Source organism: Ahaetulla prasina, chromosome 1 (assembly GCF_028640845.1).
Source record: "Ahaetulla prasina isolate Xishuangbanna chromosome 1, ASM2864084v1, whole genome shotgun sequence".
In the NCBI taxonomy this organism is placed as follows: Eukaryota; Metazoa; Chordata; class Lepidosauria; order Squamata; family Colubridae; genus Ahaetulla; species Ahaetulla prasina.
The window spans coordinates 293,051,056-293,071,608 of NC_080539.1; the positions used below are offsets into that span (position 1 = coordinate 293,051,056).

Genomic DNA, 20,553 nt, shown 5'->3' on the forward strand with positions numbered 1-20,553 from the left:
TTGTCATTATTGGGGAGAATATATGTGATAAAAATGAATCTATTGTCTTGAATAAAGTTTTTGTTTCAAAGAATATTCATTTTGACAACTGATTCACCATTTAGGCAACGGCAGTAAGATATATCTAGGTTTGCATGGCAAGAGGAGCAACCAAGGATTAGATATAAGATGCAAAGGAATAAAAAGGACTGGGATTGCCAGATTTAAATTTTATTTTGCAGCTTGGTGAATAGTGGTAATGCTTCACTATTAACTAAGCAAGTTAAGAGTACAGGCTGAAATGCAGCACACATTTGGAGTGTCATCCCTGATTTAAAACCCCTTTTCTGGATACCATAGTTTCAGACTGTAAATAAATATAGGTAAAGGTAAAGGTTCCCCTCATGCATATGTGCTAGTCGTCCTGACTCTAGGGGGCAGTGCTCATCTCCATTTCAAAGCCGAAGAGCCAGCGCTGTCCGAAGACATCTCCGTGCTCATGTGGCCGGCATGACTAAACGCCAAAGGCACACAAAATGTTATTATTTTCCCACCAAGGTGATCCCTATGTTTCTACTTGCATTTTTTATGTGCTTTCGAACTACTAGGTTGGCAGAAGCTGGGACAAGTAGCGGGAGTTCACCCCCTTATGTGGCACTAGGGATTCAAACCACTGAACTGCTGACCTTTCTATTGACAAGCTTAGCATCTTAGCCACTGAGCCACCGCATCCCGTAAATAAATATATAGCCTCTTAAAACAAATAGTGATTTTATTTTAGCCTGCTCTGGGCTGCATATATCTAGTGTAGGGTCCTTGGCAGGGGTGAAATGCTCCCGGTTTGGACTGGATCAACTGATCCGGTAGCAGTGGCGGCGGGTGGTTCAGAGAACTGGTAGCAAAAATCCCTGCCCCCTTCATGCTCAGCTGAGCCACACGATCATCAGAGGTGGGTTTTTTTTACTTTTAAAAGCATTTTTTCTTCGGCCGAAAAAATGCTTTTAAAAATTAAAAAAAAGCCTCTGATGATCACGCGGTTCGGCTGGGATCATCAGAACCATTTAAAAGCATTTTTTCTATAATCTCTTCAGCTGAAGAGGCTGTAAAAATGCTTTTAAAGGGTTCTGGCAATCAGGCAACTCAGCTGGGATCATCAGAACCCTTTAAAAGCTTTTAAAAGGCTCCTCTGGCGATCCCAGCTGAATTGCCTGATTATCAGAGGCTTTTAAAAGCATTTTTACAGCCATTTGTAGAAAAAATGCTTTTAAAAGTTTAAAAAAAAGTTGGCCACACCCACCCAGTCACATTACCACCCCCCCACCAAGCCATGCCCACAGAACCGATAATAACTAATTTTACATTTCACCCCTGATCCTCGGTTTTCTCTGATCTTGGCTGCTTTCTTGCAGACTGTTTCATTACCTAACTAGGTAACATCTTCAGTGTAGTAGATATGCAGATGCCCATTAGATGGCAGCAAAGATTTAGAGCAAACTATTTGATATTACCTACTGGTGCTCTCGATTTTTGCAGCCCATTTAACGTTAGCAAAATGTTTGGGGACAATTTTTCAGCAACCATAGACAGATGAAATTGAAACATTTTTCTTTTCAGTTTTCAAAAAAGTAGAAATTTATCAGGCAGTCTGTTCTGATTTAAAGAAAACATTGCCTGTTGAGTGCCTACTGATTGTGCAGCTGTTGACAGCATGGGAAGACTGCCAGATAACAGCTGGCAAGTCTAGCTTAAACATGCAGTACAGCCAGTCAGGCATTTGCCTGTTTGGGTAACAACTGAACAGCTTGGTTTTGTCTCCAAAAGGTGGAATCATCCTTTAAGTCAGGGCTGTCAAACTCACGGCCCCCACGGACAGGATGTGTCACGCGCTGGCCACGCCTATGCCTGGTTTAGCGAAGGGGGGGGAAGTCCCAATATGTCACGTGACATCACCATGATGCCACGAGTTCGGCACCTTTGCTTTAAGTGATGATCTGGAGTGGAAGCCTTAAAGAGAAACGTAAGAGGAGACCTGTGTTAGTCTATTGCAGTGGTAGTCAACCTGGTCCCTACCACCCACTAGTGGGTATTCCAGCTTTCACGGTGGGCGGTAGGGGTTTTGTCAGATACTGGAGCACTTTCCTTTTTTTTTTTAAATTGAATTGAATTTTTTTAAAAAAATCATAGCATTATTTTAAAACATTTTCATTAGGTTTTCATAAAATTTCCCATGACAATTTAAATTTCTGAAAAATTTGTATTGCCCGCACATAAGTTTAGTTCAGGTTATGTAAGTGAAACTAAATGGTGCTATAGTGTGACCGCAAACAAAAAAGCCAGAATAGCTTGCGTATCTCCCCCCACGCCATTCAGCTGTAACAGACAAGCAGAGCTGGTAGCCGGTGCCCCCCAACCCAATCCACCATGAGCGAGAGGCATGCGCAGACAACGATACACAGCGCATTACTGTGGAACCTGTGGGCAGTTAGAAAATTTTACTACTAACAGAGATACAAAAGTGGGCGGTAGGTATAAAAAGTTTAACTACCCTGGTCTATTGTAAACAAGATTCAGAAAGAGTTTAGTAGTACTTCTTCAGGCAAACATTTTGTTTCATTAAAAGGCATTTCTGATTATTATTTTTAAAAAGCATCTGATGAAATGAGCTGCAGTTCACAAAAGCAAAGGCCTTTTTAACAAATTTTAGTCTGAAAAATATCTGGCTCCTTCTAAATTTTGTAGGACAAGATGGTTGCCAGCAAGCTGATTACAGTATGACAATAGTCCTTATCCCCTTGGATGAAGTAAACTGAAAATTAAAAAAAAAAATCAAACTATCAGTTTCTATATCTCTATTGGGTCTCTTGAATTTGCACTTTAGTGGCAAAGTTAAGTCCTCCAAGCTGGATGTGATAAATTGACAATTACTATTATTGTCCTGTTGCTAAGAGCTAGAAGGCAGATTTGTCATCAGGAGATAATGTGAAGTTGCTAGCCTCTGGATGAATCACAACTACTGGACTGACAAACAAAGATTAAGTGTTCAGGATATTGGTTTGATTTTTCTTTTCAGTTTTCAAAAAAGTAGAAATTTATCAGGCAGTCTGTTCTGATTTAAAGAAAACATTGCCTGTTGAGTGCCTACTGATTGTGCAGCTGTTGACAGCATGGGAAGACTGCCAGATAACAGCTGGCAAGTCTAGCTTAAACATGCAGTACAGCCAGTCAGGCATTTGCCTGTTTGGGTAACAACTGAACAGCTTGGTTTTGTCTCCAAAAGGTGGAATCATCCTTTAAGTCAGGGCTGTCAAACTCACGGCCCCCATGGACAGGATGTGTCACGCGCTGGCCACGCCTATGCCTGGTTTAGCGAAGGGGGGGGGAAAGTCCCAATATGTCACGTGACATCACCATGATGCCATGAGTTCGGCACCTTTGCTTTAAGTGATGATCTGGAGTGGAAGCCTTGTAGAGAAATGTAAGAGGAGACCTGTGTTAGTCTATTGCAGTTGTAGTCAACCTGGTCCCTACCATCCACTAGTGGGCGTTCCAGCTTTCATGGTGGGCGGTAGGGGTTTTGTCCGATACTGAAGCACTTTCCTTTTTTTTAAATTTTATTGGCTTTTTTTAAAAAAATCATAACATTATTTTAAAACCTTTTCATTAGGTTTTCATAAAATTCCCCATGACAATTTAAATTTCTGAAAATATACTATTTGTATTGCCCGCACATAAGTTTAGTTCATGTTATGTAAGCGAAACTAAATGGCGCTATAGTGCGACCGCAAACAAAAGAGCCTCGTCCCAGAATAGCTCGCACATCTCCCCCCACACCACCCAGATGTAACAGACAAGCAGAGCTGGTAGCTGGCCCCCCCAACCCAATCCACCATGAGCGAGAGGCATGCGCAGACAACGATACACAGCGCATTACTGTGGAACCTGTGGGCAGTTAGAAAATTTTACTACTAACAGAGATACAAAAGTGGGCGGTAGGTATAAAAAGTTTAACTACCCTGGTCTATTGTAAACAAGATTCAGAAAGAGTTTAGTAGTACTTCTTCAGGCAAACATTTTGTTTCATTAAAAGGCATTTCTGATTATTATTTTTAAAAAGCATCTGATGAAATGAGCTGCAGTTCACATAAGCTAAGGCCTTTTTAACAAATTTTAGTCTGAAAAATATCTGGCTGCTTCTAAATTTTGTAGGACAAGATGGTTGCCAGCAAGCAGATTACAGTATGACAATAGTCCTTATCCTTGGATGAAGTAAACTGAAAATTAAAAAATCATAACATTATTTTAAAACATTTTCATTAGGTTTTCATAAAATTCCCCATGACAATTTAAATTTCTGAAAATATACTATTTGTATTGCCCGCACATAAGTTTAGTTCATGTTATGTAAGCGAAACTAATTGGCGCTATAGTGCGACCGCAAACAAAAGAGCCTCGTCCCAGAATAGCTCGCACATCTCCCCCCACACCACCCAGATGTAACAGACAAGCAGAGCTGGTAGCTGGGCCCCCCAACCCAATCCACCATGAGCGAGAGGCATGCGCAGACAACGATACACAGCGCATTACTGTGGAACCTGTGGGCAGTTAGAAAATTTTACTACTAATAGAGATACAAAAGTGGGCGGTAGGTATAAAAAGTTTAACTACCCCTGGTCTATTGTAAACAAGATTCAGAAAGAGTTTAGTAGTACTTCTTCAGGCAAACATTTTGTTTCATTAAAAGGCATTTCTGATTATTTTTTTTAAAAAGCATCTGATGAAATGAGCTGCAGTTCACAAAAGCAAAAGCCTTTTTAACAAATTTTAGTCTGAAAAATATCTGGCTCCTTCTAAATTTTGTAGGACAAGATGGTTGCCAGCAAGCTGATTACAGTATGACAATAGTCCTTATCCCCTTGGATGAAGTAAACTGAAAATTAAAAAAAAAATCAAACTATCAGTTTCTATATCTCTATTGGGTCTCTTGAATTTGCACTTTAGTGGCAAAGTTAAGTCCTCCAAGCTGGATGTGATAAATTGACAATTACTATTATTGTCCTGTTGCTAAGAGCTAGAAGGCAGATTTGTCATCAGGAGATAATGTGAAGTTGCTAGCCTCTGGATGAATCACAACTACTGGACTGACAAACAAAGATTAAGTGTTCAGGATATTGGTTTGATTTTTCTTAAAAAAAAAAACTTAAAATAGAAAAGGGCATTTTAGCCTGGGGTTTGCAGACCCCTTCGGAGTCCGAATAGCTTTCTAGAGGTCTGTGAACTTGGGTGGGGAAAAAAATGTTATTTTCTCTAACCTATTATTGAGATTTTGGTTTTCATTCAATTGAATCAGTAGTGGGTTTCAATTTAGTTTGCTACCGGTTTGCTCATGCACGCAATGCTTCTGCATATGCACAGAAGTGTCCAGGTGAGTGGGTGGAGCCTCCCATTCCCGCTACCTGTTCGCCCAATCTGGTTGCCAGAGCAACCCACCACTGAATAGAATGTAGATAAACAGCCTAAATTTATGACCTCCAGATGCCAAAACTGTTAACTTTAATAAACTGAATTTATGTTATTATGTATTCTTTTCTATTTTAAATTTGAACATTAATTTCCTTTGTAAAGCAATTAAAAACATTTTTCAAAGAAAGGATTCACAGGTTTCACCAGACACTCAAAAAGCACGAAAAAGAGAATGAACTCTGAAATAACCCCAATTAGGGATACAGTATATTAATGGAGAAACTTTGTTCAATTTAAATCTTTGCATTTTGCATTTTATTTCAATGAAGCCCCGTAGAGGGAAAATATCTTTTCTCAGATCTGGGGCTTATTTGGAATTTGAACTTCAATTTGAACTCTCAAAATGGTTGCCATATTTAATATAATATAATATAACAACAGAGTTGGAAGGGACCTTGGAGGCCTTCTAATCCAACCCCCTGCCCAGGCAGGAAACCCTACACCATCTCAATCAGATGGTTATCCAACATTTTCTTAAAAATTTCCAGTGTTGCAGCATTCACAACTTCTGCAGGCAAGTCATTCCACTTATTAATTGTTCTAACTGTCAGGAAATTTCTCCTTAGTTCTAAGTTGCTTCTTTCTTTGATCAGTTTCCACCCATTGCTTCTTGTTCTACCCTCAGGTGCTTTGGAGAACAGCCCGACTCCCTCTTATTTGTGGCAACCCCTGAGATATTGGAACACTGCTATCATGTCTCCCCTAGTCCTTCTTTTTATTAAACTAGACATATTTGTTTGAGTTATATTCAAGACCTCATAGCAGCAAGCATAGCCCTATCCCAAATGTGTTTTTCCCAAAGGCAACTGGACTGTCTTTGTTTTTCCTTTAAGATGTTTCGCTTCTGATCCAAGAAGGGGGATGGGAGTGGGTGGCACCGTTTATTGGTGGTTCTCCTCCTATCTCTCCGACCAGTCGCAGACGGTGTTGGCAGGAGGGCAGAGGTCGACGCCAAGGCGCCTCCTATGTGGGGTGCCACAGGGGTCGGTCCTCTTGCCTCTTCTGTTCAACATCTATATGAAGCCGCTGGGTGAGATCATCCATGGCTTTGGGGTGCAATGTCATCTGTACGCTGATGACACCCAGCTGTACATATCCACCCCAGGCCACCCCAACGAGGCCGTTGACGTCATGTCCCGGTGTCTGGAAGCCGTACGGGTCTGGATGGGGAGGAACAGACTTCAACTCAATCCATCGAAGACCGAGTGACTGTGGATGCTGGCTTCCCGGTACAGTCAGCTTACTCCATTGCTGACTGTCGGGGGCGAGTCGTTGGCCTCCACAGAGAGAGTACGCAACTTAGGCGTCCTCCTGGATGCACGGCTGTCTCTTGAAGATCATTTGACAGCCGTCGCCAGGGAGGCTTTTTATCAGGTTCGCCTGATCCGCCAGTTGTGTCCCTTTCTGGACCGGGTTTCTCTGCGCACAGTCACCCATGCCCTCGTTACATCTCGCCTGGACTACTGCAATGCTCTCTACATGGAGCTCCCCTTGAACAGCACTGGAAGCTCCAACTGGTCCAGAATGTGGCCGCGCGGGTGATAGAGGGAACACCTCGTGGCTCCCATATAATACCTCTCCTGTGCAGGCTGCACTGGCTTCCAGTGGTCTTTCGGGTGCAATTCAAGGTGTTGGTTACCACCTTTAAAGCGCTCCATGGCTTAGGACCGGGCTATTTACGGGACCGCCTACTGCCACAAACAGCCTCCCATCGACCTGTGCACTCCCACAGGGAGGGCCTCCTTGGGGTGCCGTCGGTGAAACAATGTCGACTCGCGACCCCCAGGGGTAGGGCCTTCTCTGTGGGGGCTCCTGCCCTCTGGAACGAGCTGCCTCCGGGACTTCGCCAACTCCCCGACCTTCGGACCTTCCGCCGTGAGCTGAAAACTCTTTTATTTCATCGAGCTGGGCTAGCCTGATTAAGTAATTTTAAATGGGGTTTTATTTTTCTGTATTATTTAGTTTTTTAATATTTTGGCCACTATTTATATAAATTTTTAGTCTGTTTTTAATGTGTATTTATTGTATTTTTAACTGGCTGTTAACCGCCCTGAGTCCTTCGGGAGAAGGGCGGTATACAAATGTAATTAATAAATAATAAGTAAATAAATAAATAAGAAGCTTCTGAACGGAAGAAGCTTCTTGTATGAGAAGCAAAATGTTTTCAAGGAAAACCCCCAAGAAACTCCAGTTGCCTTTTGGAAAAGCACCTTTGGGACAAGCATGACCTGGGTAATTAACAATCTTGATAGACAAGCATAGCCCTGGATTAAAAGAGGGAAGTGTGGCTTCCAAACACCTAATACATTTCCGTAGCTGAAGATGGGCTTGAACATGAACTTCCCTCTCCACAATGCCAGTCCAGCACTTCAGCCCCTGTGCTACTTCGTGTTATTTGCAGAAGGCATATGATAGAAATTGTTCCCAATTACAAGCTTAACTACTCCTGGACTAATACCAGAGGTCTGCTTCACCATATGATCCATGGCAGCCTTTCCCAGTCAGAGGCCTCTGGGACCCGGACTTCATGCTGTCTATGGATTCTGGAAATGGAAGAGCAGCTCCATCTGATCAGTACCAAGAGGCAGAAGGCTGCTTTGGTGTAAAACAGTGGCAGACTTGAAGTATACTGAGAGCATATGCAGCAAGACAAATTCCTTGTGTGTCCAATCACACTTGGCCAATAAAAAATTCTCTTCTCTTCTCGATCGTAATCTGAATAGGTTGCCCTTGAGGCCCATAATCTTGATAGATAACTTTGGGAAACTGGTTGCAAGTTGCTTTCTGGAATCCTGCCTGCCTGCCTGCCTGCCTGCCTGCCTATCTATCTATCTATCTATCTATCTATCTATCTATCTATCTATCTATCTATCTATCTATCCATCCATCCATCCATCCATCCATCCATCCATCCATCCATCCATCCATCCATCTATCTATCCTCTCTTGCTAGCACTTCTAAAATCTACTTACAGGGAATATAGAAGATGCCTTCTCTTGTATTGCTCCTAAGCTGGGGTCCCCAGCCCCTGGTTGGGCCAGCATTGGGCCACGGCATGCCAGAAACCAGTACCCAAAAGGTTGGGGGCCTTAATCCTAAACTATAGACTATAATTCCTTTTGATTTCAAGAAAGACATTAAAATGTCCATCATTAACCTGGCCTTTTCTGTCTGATAAAATTCATAGTTGATTTAAAATTTATATTTTATTTTGGGAATCTTAAAGTTGGAAGATGCCATTTGGGTACCTATGTTCAACCTCCATTTGGGGCATATATTTAAATGAAGGCTTTGCTGATTGATGGCTGTTTACTCTCTGCCTAAAACATCTAGTGAAGGGTTCCGAACCCCCCCTCTGCGCCCCCTGGAAATTTGGTTCCTTTGTTGACCTGCCCTTAATGTTCAGACTTATTCGCTTAACTTTTGGTTGCAATCTCTCTTCCTGTAATATTAACCCATGATTTACACTCTCAAACGAGAGAGGACCTATTTCAACAAACACTTATATGGAGAGTTACAATACTTGAATTTGTTTTTCAAACATTTGTGAACAATGTCAACACACTCAACTGCCCTGTATATTTTTGGGTATTTAAGGGAATAAAGCCATCCGGATGAACCCATTTAAGAGGGTAATAAGTAATACACAGTAATAGTGCTCTGAAATCACTGTAGAAGACATAATGTTTGATAATTTACCAGTTTTGAGACATGATGGTTCCTTTTTGTTTAATTTTCTGAATGTTTCAGTTTATTGGAGGCTAACATTTCACCTCCCACCAAGGTTTGGAGGTCAGAGGTTTCTAAGGGCTGCAGAAATGGATTGAAGATGGATATTTTATTTATTTATTTATTTTGTCACAACAATATATGTAGGTATCATACAAAAAGATTATATAGTAAATAAACATATATATATGGGTAAATATAAGGAGGTATAAGCATATATATAGGAAGGAGAAAAGAAAAGAAAAAACAAAAAACAATAGGACAGGAACGGTAGGCACGTTTGTGCACTTATGCACGCCCCTTATGGTCCTCTTAGGAATATAGATATAGTTCAAGATAGTAAAAATTGTATATTGGACAGTAACTGAATACTAAAAAAACCAGTTCATCAAAAATTATAACACACATTCCACCCTGAAAAGAAGGGTTTTTTAATATAATAATTTAGGAAAGGCCAGGTTCATCTATTTGGGGAAAGGCATGCCAGTCAAAGAGAACCCCCCCAAATTTATGTAGCAGCGATGAATCTTCTCTTCCTGGTTTTCTCTAGTTATTTGGACCAAGGAAGATCCCCAGATTGAAGCTTATAGGGAGAATTAATACTTGGAATTCTCTCAAAGTGCCACACCCACTGCTTGCAGGTGCGAAACCAACAGGCTGGGAGGAAAATAGGACAAGCAACAAGTGGCTGTTTCTATGAATTATAGTCCTTGCCCAGCTGTTGGGCACAGTTGGCAATCAAATACCCACTTGACCCAGAATAGCTTTTTTATGCATTTTTTATTTTATTTGCCATATATCCCTTCTGTGGTGGCAGCTGCTGGCATATTTTTGACCCAAACCGATATTCATGAAATATTATGCGCTGAAAAGGAAACAAAGCTGCAGCTGCCATGACCTCCAGCTGGCTGGAGAACACGCCCTACTCATGCATTTTAAAATCCTCTGGTGCATCTGACAGTTTCTACTTTGCAACTACAGGATTAGGAAGCGGCCATGAAGGTTTATTTCCCCTCCTCCCCCGAAAAAAAAATAAATAAGCAAGGTTATTTTCAGCAAATTCCAGAAAGTTAGATATTCCCATCCCCTGTGGAAACATGGAACTCTTCCCCCTCCCACTCACACCCCGGCGATGTGTTCCACAGTGGGGGAGCCAGCACTACGATTCCCAGAATTCTCCTCTGGCATGGCAGCTGACAACAACAGGTTGTATACGCAAGAAGGCTGCTGCGTGTCCCCGTTGGAGCAATTCCAGAGTCTTTTTTCTTTTTACGCCGATCCTTTCAGGCATTCTGGTGCCCCTTTATCCACCTACGCTCTGGACGACGTGCAGCCATGTCCAACTCTCGATGCAAAGGGCATTTCTTAATAGTTTGCGTCTCTGCCTGGAGGGAACAGTCGGGATATTAACCAAAGGTGCATATATAATCCAAGGGACAGGAGGACGCCAGGCTGTGACCTGGATCGCAATGCATTTAGTTCCTTCTGAACGACGCCTTGATCTGTTAATTCGAAATTCTGGAATCTTACGTATAAGATTCTGTTCCATTCCTGAAAATATGAAAATAAACGCTGTCGTCTCTAAACCGCAGAAGAGAGTCCTTCACGGCTACAGTGCACCTGCAGAGACGCTGCCACGTGATAGAGAAATTTGTGTAATTCTAGGTGCCGGAATTCCCCGCCCCTTTTCCCGCACCCCACTGATCGTAACTCCTGGTTATCCGAAAAGGCGATTTTTTTGGGGGGGGCGGGTCCCTGTATTTTCGCTATTTACTTGGTTTAGCTCATGGGCAATGAATCTGGATCATAAGCCTGGAAAATCCAAGAGCGCAGCAGAGTGTCATCTAGCTAACCACGATTTATTCTGCCCGCGCGTAGTTCAGCGCAAGCTGCGACCACGAGGCCCGTGGGGGGGGGCATTTGGAGCAATAGGCTTACCCTGAAATACCCACGCATGTAAGTAAAGGGATCAGAAATCCCCGTGCTAGACATCTAACACGGGAGAAGCGAAAACGCAGCTGTGAGCAAATACTGGAAAAACCTGATTGATCCAAAGGAAGAAAGCAAACGAGCGGGGGCAGACGGAGGTCCCGCCGGTATTTGTGAAACACCCGATCGGCAGCATTTCAAGTCAAACGTGGAAAATAAGGCGTGCCGTTCAACTTCCCTCCCCCTGGCCTCCAGGTTATGAGAGGAGTTGCTGGGCTGCCTTTGCTTTCGGGCAAGCGAGGGTTAAAACGTGGAAGGCGTCTCTGGGCTGCCCCAGAGGTTGGCCCTTGCCGCCGCCTCCTCCTCCTCCTCCTCCCGAGCGGACTGAAAGCAGCTGGGGCTGAGAATCGAAGCCAAGCGGAGCCGAAGCCACCTCGACTCGCGTTGTTTTCTGAGCCCGCGAGGCTAGCCAGGGCGCTTTCGTTGCACGGCGGGGCTTCTGTCTCAGGTAACGCCGGGCGTCGTTGCTGCCCCTGCATGGAGGGGGGGTTCTGGGCTGAGGGATTGCGGGGCTTCGTGGTTTTGGGGTGGCGGGCAGCGAGGACGGACGGGGTCCGCGAAGTGGGGCTTGCCTGCCCTTGCTGGCCTCCGCCGCTGCTGCTTCCTATGGGGTGGGGGGCTCAACTGAACCGAAGGAGAGCCTCCCGTTCAGTTTCCTCCTCAGGATCTTCCGTCGCTTTTGCCTTTTCCGTACGTCTTCCCTCTCTTAACCCCCCCCTTATTATTTTCGAGCTGATAGATCCCGTGTCTGAGTATTCTCACATGACGGTGGATCTTTTTTTCTTTCTTTCCCTGAGCAGAGTTTTTTCTCCCGGGTTTTTTTTTTTTTTTTTGGCTGCGCGCTGAAGACATCCAAGGATTGTGTAGGGCAATGATTTATGTTTCGAGGGGCCTGGGATGAGAGAGAGGAGGGGGAGAAGGGGCCACGTCTCCATTTCGGAGAGCCAGCTTGACAACTGATTTTTTTTAAAAAAAATCCGGAGGCCTCTTGTCGGGTCCTTTTGCTATTCCCGAGGATCCGAAGCTCGATTATTTATAATTTATTGGGTAGGGCAATAGACTGTTTCTTCAGGGGAGGAGGGAGAGAAAAGTCTCCCTCTCCCCTAAATAGTTTTCAGGCTGTGTTGTTTTGGCTCTGCTTCTCTGGACAATAGTAGCAAGACAAGCAGAAGTTCAGTAGGTGAAGACTGTTCCTGGCATTAGAGGCATTGCTAGGAAATGGTTCCACTTGAGAAAAGAAGGGATTTTCCAGGTAAACAGTACTGGTTTGAAGAAGGGCTGGTGGGAACTCCCTCCTTCCTGTGGGGAAACTGGTGGGTTCCTTTTACACTAAACCTCTTCCTTGACTAGCAGTAGCTTTTGGAAGCTGTCTGGCTGTTACTCAGGGTGTAAGAAGGGAGTGGGTTCAGTGACTGTCAGAAAAGCTCTCCCATAAAAGCAAGTGCACCCCCCCCACACACAAACACCCTCTTTGCTATTTGAACATGAAGGCTGAAGTCCAACAAATTGCCAAATTGCTGAAGCCAAAGTGTTGGCTTCTTGCTTTCTCCAGCGGTGAATGAAAAGCAAGCAAGTCAGTTTTGAGGCCATCGTATGTTAAATAGGCTTTTGAGCTTCACACTCTCCTCCTGAAGGTAAAACAGCTGATTGGGAGGCTAACCACTAATAAAGAACAAGGTGCTCCTTTTTACTGACAACTGAGAAGGGCAGGGAGGTTCCCTCTGCCCAAGGCTGGAAATTCCCAGGTTTCTTTCTCTACTCCTGGCTGAGCAAGGAGGGAGGCAAACAATAGATAGCTGTGTTTGCTTGCTCACTCTCTGGGGCATCTCAGTATGGAGAATGACTTCTGCATTCTGCAGCCATCTCATCCTGCTTATACCCTCTCTAGGCAGGGCATTTTAGAGGCTAGTTCATCACAGAAGTAGCCATCTGGCCCCTTGGAACTATGTGCTAAACTCAAATTGTCCACCTCTCCTCATTATCGCTTGAAAAGGTGAGTCATCAGGTAGAATGCTCAGTTTAACATGGAGGGAGAGTGAGCAACTAAGCAACTTCTTTTCCGTCATTTTCTACTAAGCTTTTTACTTCCTTGTCTAAAGAGAAAGACTGAGCATGCAGATATTCCAGTTTTCCCAACTTGGTGGCCTGGTGTTACGTCAGATATTAATTACCTATCATTCAACAGGGATGATGGGAGTTTTAGTGCAGCACACCTGGAAAGCACTGCATTGGGGGAAGAGGGGAGAGGGAAAGAGAGGTAAGCAATGGCTGAACAACTGTACTATTGCTTTCTCAACTCTTACTGAGAAGGTTAGAGAATCTCATAAGGATTGAGCAAATGTATAGATGTGACAGCTCTCTTTTTGAAAGAGCAGCCGTTTTGCTCACTATCCTATCACTTTGAATAATACAGTAGGAAAGATTTGGACCGCTGGGTAGAATCTCTTCTGCTATCTTAGAACACAATATAATAAGGTTGGAAGGGACCTTGGAGATCTTCTACCTGTGAGAAAATGGTTGTTTCTTAGTGGCAAACTTTTTGTGTTTTGTTGCCTGCCGGGTTCACAGAAGCTAAATCAGGATTGCTTGATTCACTGAAGTTTCCAATTCATAAATCAGAGATCAAGATTTCAAAACCAGCTACTGCAATTGATAAAAATTAAATCAAAAGTAAGCAATCTCCTTATATCGTTTCACACAACATATGAACACTGCGAGATAGGATTCCCATATGCTAAAATTAAGTTAGTTTAGCTGTTTTTTTGATAGGTGCCTCAGTGTTCTTTGATTTTTGGCACTGTGGGATGTAACAACCTAGTCAGGATTGGTAAATCATGGTTTGTATATAAATAAAATTATTACTGTATGTTCAATACATTATGGTTAAAATAAAGGATGGTTTAATATGTAAAACAGCTGCCATGTGGCAGAAAGTTCTAAGTATTTGGAGTAAGAGGAAATAAATGAGAAAATGAAACTGGAGGGCCAAATCCACATATAAAGAATAAAGAGAATAAAGCAGAGTAAAAATAAATAAACAGAATAAAGCAAATCAAGTGTACAACAGAGGTGTTTGCTTCTTGGCTCTACACCAGACCTGCCATATTGGGCCTACAAAGTTCTGAACAACTTTGATTCCTCTGATGCTGGGAACTATTTGTTGCCATCTAGTGATGATCTACATTTTTGCTTTGTTTGTTGAATCACTTCATTTTTTGTCTTCAGAAAACTGGAGGATCTTGGGAAACTGGATGGGCAAGGGCTTCTGTGGCTCAGACTGGTAAGACAGTCTGTTAGTAACACAGCTGCCTGCAATTACTGCAGGTTCTAGTCCCACCAGGCCCAAGGTTGACTCAGCCTTCCATCCTTTATAAGGTAGGTAAAATGAGGACCCAGATTGTTGGGGGCAATAAGTTGACTTTGTATATAAATATACAAATAGGATGAAGACTATTGCTAACATAGTGTAAGCCGCCCTGAGAAGGGTGGGATATAAATGCAAATAATAAAAATAATAATAATAAATAAATAATAAAATAAAAAAAGGGAAATTCCAAGGTTTGATGAAAGGTCTTGCTCTTACTTTTTTTTTTCAACCTCCATCTTTCTTTGGAGTGGGGGTTGGAGGAAGAGAGGAGTAACAATTACAATATATCATTTCCCCAGTGGCCTCTTTTTCTTTCAGGATAAAAGTGTACCCATTCAATTAAGCGTTTGCTGTCCTGCATGGTTGGGCCTTCTGGAGTGTGTATATGTGTGTGGAGAGTTAGTAGGTTATTTTGCCATAGAGTTGGTAAATACAGACAATCTTCAAATTGTAGACTGATGGTACTGGTACCAGGCTGAAAGTTCATAATTGCCATAATAGCTGGCTGTTGGGAGTCTGAGGCTATTTGGAGAGGGGTGAAAAATAATCCCTGAAATCATCATTTTAGATGTAGGTGTGGGGTTGGGGGATTGTATGTAATAAGTTGAAAAGGAAAAATGAACAAAGGGGCCTGGCCTTGAAACTATACTATTAAAAAAGCCTTAGGTGTGATGCAGAAGATGTATGTTGAGGCACACATCTCTGAATATCTCCACCTGCCCTGTCTTCCAAGCTTGTCTCAGCTAGGGGTGTCTCCTGGTGATACATTGAATTTGTCTGACAATCATATTTTGCTAATGAAGTGGCCTAATGTACATGAGCCTCTGAAGTAACAGTGTAATATTTGGCCTAGGTTTGTGTGCCATTTGTAATTTGGAGGTATGAAGAAATTGAGGCACTCCAAGATTGGGTCTCATATATAGAGATTTGTTAGGGGCTTCTTAGGGCAATTGGAATGCAACAGCAGCACTATTCTGATTGGTCTCTAGGACAAAACTTTGTTATGGTCATTATTTATCACAACAACTGAAGGAGTGGTTTATAAAGTTCCAACAAAGGCAGCTTTCTCAAGGGAAGTTTCACTTGCTCAGAGTGATAAACCAATTAAGTTGGGCAAATAATTGTATGAGCTGGTACATTTTGTAGTCAAAATATGATTGTTCTCTTGACCCAGTTTGAGTCACCTCTTAAGATTTTCCTGATCCATCTTGATCGAAATGTTGGTGATTAGGTGCTTAATGGATTATAGTCCTATGTAACTATAGCTCAGAAAAGGATGTCATTGTGTTGATGTAGATGGGGATCTTTTTCAGGTTGCTTAGGAGACTTTCTTGTCATGTTTAAGATTTGGGATAAAATGGAAATTTTTGCTAGGCCAGGAATACTTTAAATATATAAATAAAATGGATTCTTCTGCAAGGAATGAGAAGAATTGGCAGAGGCTATTAAGAAATTAGGATTTACTTCCTAAAATATAACTCTTGTCTTCGTAGCTCTAAAATCTGTTACTTCCTTCCTGTTCTCATCCTGTGGAATACAAGTCACCTAACAAGTGGCTCTTCAAATCTCAAACAACAAATGCTCTGTCTTGCATATTGGCAAAAAAAATATCAAAACATAAAATACAAATTAGATGGACATGACCTTATAGATGACTCTCACTCTGTCAAGGACCTTGGAGTACTCATTTCTAAAGATCTAAGTACCAAAACCCACTGTAAAAACATTGCCAAAAAGGCATTAAGAGTTGTTAACCTAATCTTGCGTAGCTTCTTCTCTGGTAATATTGTACTACTAACTAGAGCATACAAAACATTTGCTAGACCAATTCTTGAATACAGCTCATCTGTCTGGAACCCACACTGCATATTGGACATAAATACAATTGGGAGAGTCCAGAGATATTTTTCGAGAAGAGTCCTCCACTCCTCTACCCATATAATAAAATGCCTTATGTCACCAGACTCCAAATTTTGGGCTTAGACAATTTAGAACTATGCAGACTTCAATCTGACCTAAGCATAGTACATAAAATTATCTACCACAATGTCCTACCTGTCAATGACTACTTCAGCTTCAACCACATGAGCAATAATAGATAAAAACTCAAAGTAAACCGCTCCAAACTTGATTGCAGAAAATATAGCTTCAGTAACAGAGTGGTCAACGCTTGCAATGCACTACCTGACTCTGTAGTTTCTTCCCCAAAACTTTAAGCTTAAACTGTCTACTGTTGATCTCATCCCATTCCTAAGAAGTCTGTAAGGGGCATGCATAAGAGCACCTGCATGCCTACTGTCCCTATCCTAATATTCCTTTTTACTTACTAATGAGATATAGTGGTTAAGGTATTGGTTTTGGTATTGAACTCTAGTTCAAGTTTGCTCTCATGTATGGAAGCTCATTGGGTGATTTTTGGCCCTGACATTGTTTCTCAGACCAACTTACCTCACAGGATTGTTGTTGGGATAAAATGAAATGAAAGGCCTTTGTAGGCTGCCTTGAAATCCTAAAGAAACATGGGATATAAATCTAGTAAATCATAGCAACCTAGATGATGGGTGTGGGTGCTCTCAAAATACTTTAATGTGGAGAATTGTGCCTTGAAGAAGTAAAGCATCCTTGCCTAGAATTTTATATGCTTCAGTAGAAATAATATTTTTCCCTGTAGATTTGGATCACCACATGCAAATTACATGCTTTCATTTGGTAATTCTTGAAAGTACTAACTAAACTGTCTCTTCAATTTAATCTTGTAAATGGCTTTCATTTGTGGGTGCATTTACATTTTCTGATCAAAAACTCTACCTTGCTGTCTCAGATTATAGTGGCAAGAACTATGTAAATTGTATGCCATGAGAATGAGGTTGGCTTGCACTTTTTGTCTTTTGTTTTGTTGCTATTGTAGTCTTGGATGCTTCTTGGCTGGGCATACCGACATGCAAAATAGGCATAACACTGAAATGGAAACTTCAGGAACTAATGGCTTGCAATTTTATGGATGGACTTAGGCCAAGCTTGGAAGGTTCAAAAGGAAACAAGTAATTTTCTGAAACTATACATACAAAGGGATCATTAACATGCAAGGCAGAAACTAGCTTTCTGCAAAACCTCATAAAAAATATAAGCATTCTCAGCTGACCCATTCCAGAGAAGTTGGTTTGTAATCCTTCAAATTATCTACAGGCGATATAAAGTGGTGAGTCAGAGGCAGTTCTTACATGGAAACCAATTGCTATAGAAGCAGGTCTGCTTCATCAGAAAGGGAAATAAAACTTTTGTTTTTCTTGAGGATTTCAGATATACCATAGGACAGTTGTTACCCTGTGGGTCCTTCCACAGGGCAACAGTTATATTGGGGCTACAACTTATATAGTAGCATCATCTTGCCAAAAGATATAAAAGGAATTTTAATGTTAACAGACATGCTGGACAAGTTTGTGTTACAATCTTGATTGTATCAATCTTGATACTTGATTATTGCATATACATGTACCGTTCTCTGTAGCAATCTGAATATTTCAAGTTAGTAAGAAAATGTTTATTTCGTGCAATGAACAGTAAAGCAGTCATTATTGAGTGACTCCAGACATTAGTTTTTCATATTGTGATCTAACCAAACTGCAAATTATAATATCCTATCTAAGCCGAACCTCTCAGTTTTGGTATAAAATATAAATCCTGGTGGAAGAAGTGGATCTACATATTGCAGCAGTCTATCCCACAGCAGCAGCATTTTAAACAAAACAGCATAAGGATGACAAATAACACTGCAGCTATGTTAAATGTAGGCTTAAGCTGATCTAATACTGGGATGCAGTGGCCCAGTGGCTTAAGGTGCTGAGCTTGTCAGTTGAAAGGTCAGCAGTTCAGTGGTTTGAATCCCGAGTGCCGCTTAACAGGGTGTGTTCCCGTTACTTGTCCCAGCTTCTGCCAACCAAGCAGTTTGAAAGCATGTAAAAAATGCAAGTAGAAAAATAGGGACCATCCTTAGAGGGAAGGTAACAGCGTTCTGTGTGCCTTTGGTATTTAGTTATGCTGTCCACATGATCACGGAGACGTCTTTGGACAGTGCTGGAGCTTCGGCTTTGAAATGAAGATGAGCCCCGCCCCCTAGAGTCAGGAACGAGTAGCACATATGTGCGAGGGGAACCTTTACCTTTAAGCTGATCTAAAATCCCGAAGATTTTAGATCAAAATCCCAAGATTCACTGGAGAAGAGCCTAATGCTGGGAAAGATTGAGGGCAAAAGAAAAAGGGGATGACAGAGAATGAGGTGGCTGGATGAAGTCATTGAAGCAGTAGGCATGAACTTAAATGGACTCCAGAGGATGGTGGAGGATAGGAAGGCCTGGAGGAACGTTGTCCATGGGGTCGTGATGCATCAGACATGACTTTGCAACTAACAACAACAACAAAATCCCAAAGCTAGAATCTTTCTAATAAGTGATTTGAGTTGCAGTTTGTTTAAACTGTGACTTATGTCAAAATAGAGGGGAAAAAATCCCTAACCCTTTCACAAACTAGTTTGGTAGGCTAAGGCATCAAACTATAAACCAGGACACCTTAAGTGTCTTGCTTTAGGCACAAAGCCAGCTAGGTGACCTTGGGCCACTTGCTCTCTCTCAGCCCTAGGAAGGAGGCAAGGGCGAACCATTTCCCAAAAACCTTGCCAAGAAAACTGCAGGGACTAATCCAGGCAACTGCCAGCAGTCAACACTGGCTTGAAAGTGCCAAGAAACAAAACAAAACCCACTTTCCACAGGGCTGGATGCTGTTAAAAGGTAAAGGTATCCCTGTCAATCCTGTCCAACTTTAGGACATGGTGCTCATCTCTGTTTCTTGGCCAAGGGACCCAATGTTGTCCGAAGACAATTTCCATGGTCATGTGGCCAGCATGGCTATATGCCAAAGACATATGGAATGCTGTTAACTTCCCACGGAAGTGGTACCTATTAATCTATTTGCATTTGCATGCTTTCAAACTGCTAGGTGGACAGAATTGCTATTCCATTAAGTAAATGTTAATCTTTTCAACTTGAGCATTGCAATGGAATGAAGTTATGCACCCAGACAAATTTGCTATAATATTCTCCCATCTTTTGTACGTCTTTAACAAGACCATCTCTAGCACCTTGGAAACAATGTATATCGATGTCTCCTGTTCCCGCATATACATCTTACACTTTATATTCAGTTGTAAAAAGGCCTATGGGGTCTGCATTATTCATAAGGGATGTTTGTGTTCTTTTAATTCATCATTGTGAATTAAAGTCTAAAAGAGAGAACAAGCCACAGGTGAACTTGGCAGGTATCTTAATCATAGGCAGCATTCATACTATTAAGATCCTGGCATCCTGCATGTATTGTTGCCAAGGCTGCTGCATCTGCCTATGAGAACTGAGTGGTATGTCAATTCAGATGAGTGAAGGATTGCAGCCAATCCTCCCTGTTCCTCCCAGCACCAAGAAGTGAGTTATGGAATTTTACTCTCTTTTCATTGTCAGCTTTCATGTTGCTTCTCCTTGCCAGTCTTCAGTCTCTGTTCCCTTATCCTAGAAAAGGATTTTGCTGCTTAGAAATACCTGTCTAGATACAGTGATACTTTGGGAATTGTAATATTGCATTACTGACTTTACTTGAATTGCAAGCATGGATTGAGGAGTAGGCAGGAGCTTGATGGACCAGTGTTCTGGGTACTGGACATACGAGGACCCCAAATATATGTTCTTGGTTACCTGAAAACAATGCTGTTCAGATTAAAAGACTGGCAAGGTTCAAACAGCATTTATTTGGTTTCAGCATACTGTGATGGGTGAACTCGGCTGCTGTGGTTGTAAATGTTGTGACTTAATGTAAAGTGTGAATCCCGACATTTGTGGTCTATTCAACAAACCATGGTTATGCAAACCGTGAGTCAAGCATGGTATATGAAGTACTGCTTCTTCTCTCCCACCTGAAATTACAT

At 42.0% G+C, this 20,553-nt stretch overlaps 1 protein-coding gene across 1 annotated transcript in view; it reads left to right on the forward strand.

Annotated features, from left to right (window-relative positions):
- The first annotated feature begins 11,527 nt into the window (after nucleotides 1–11,527).
- Nucleotides 11,528–20,553, forward strand: part of CD82 (CD82 molecule) — a 91,355-nt gene continuing 82,329 nt past the window's right edge. The window contains exon 1 of the mRNA XM_058161710.1: nucleotides 11,528–11,666. The gene's annotated coding sequence lies outside the window, so the exon portion shown is untranslated. The remainder of the gene's footprint in view (nucleotides 11,667–20,553) is intronic.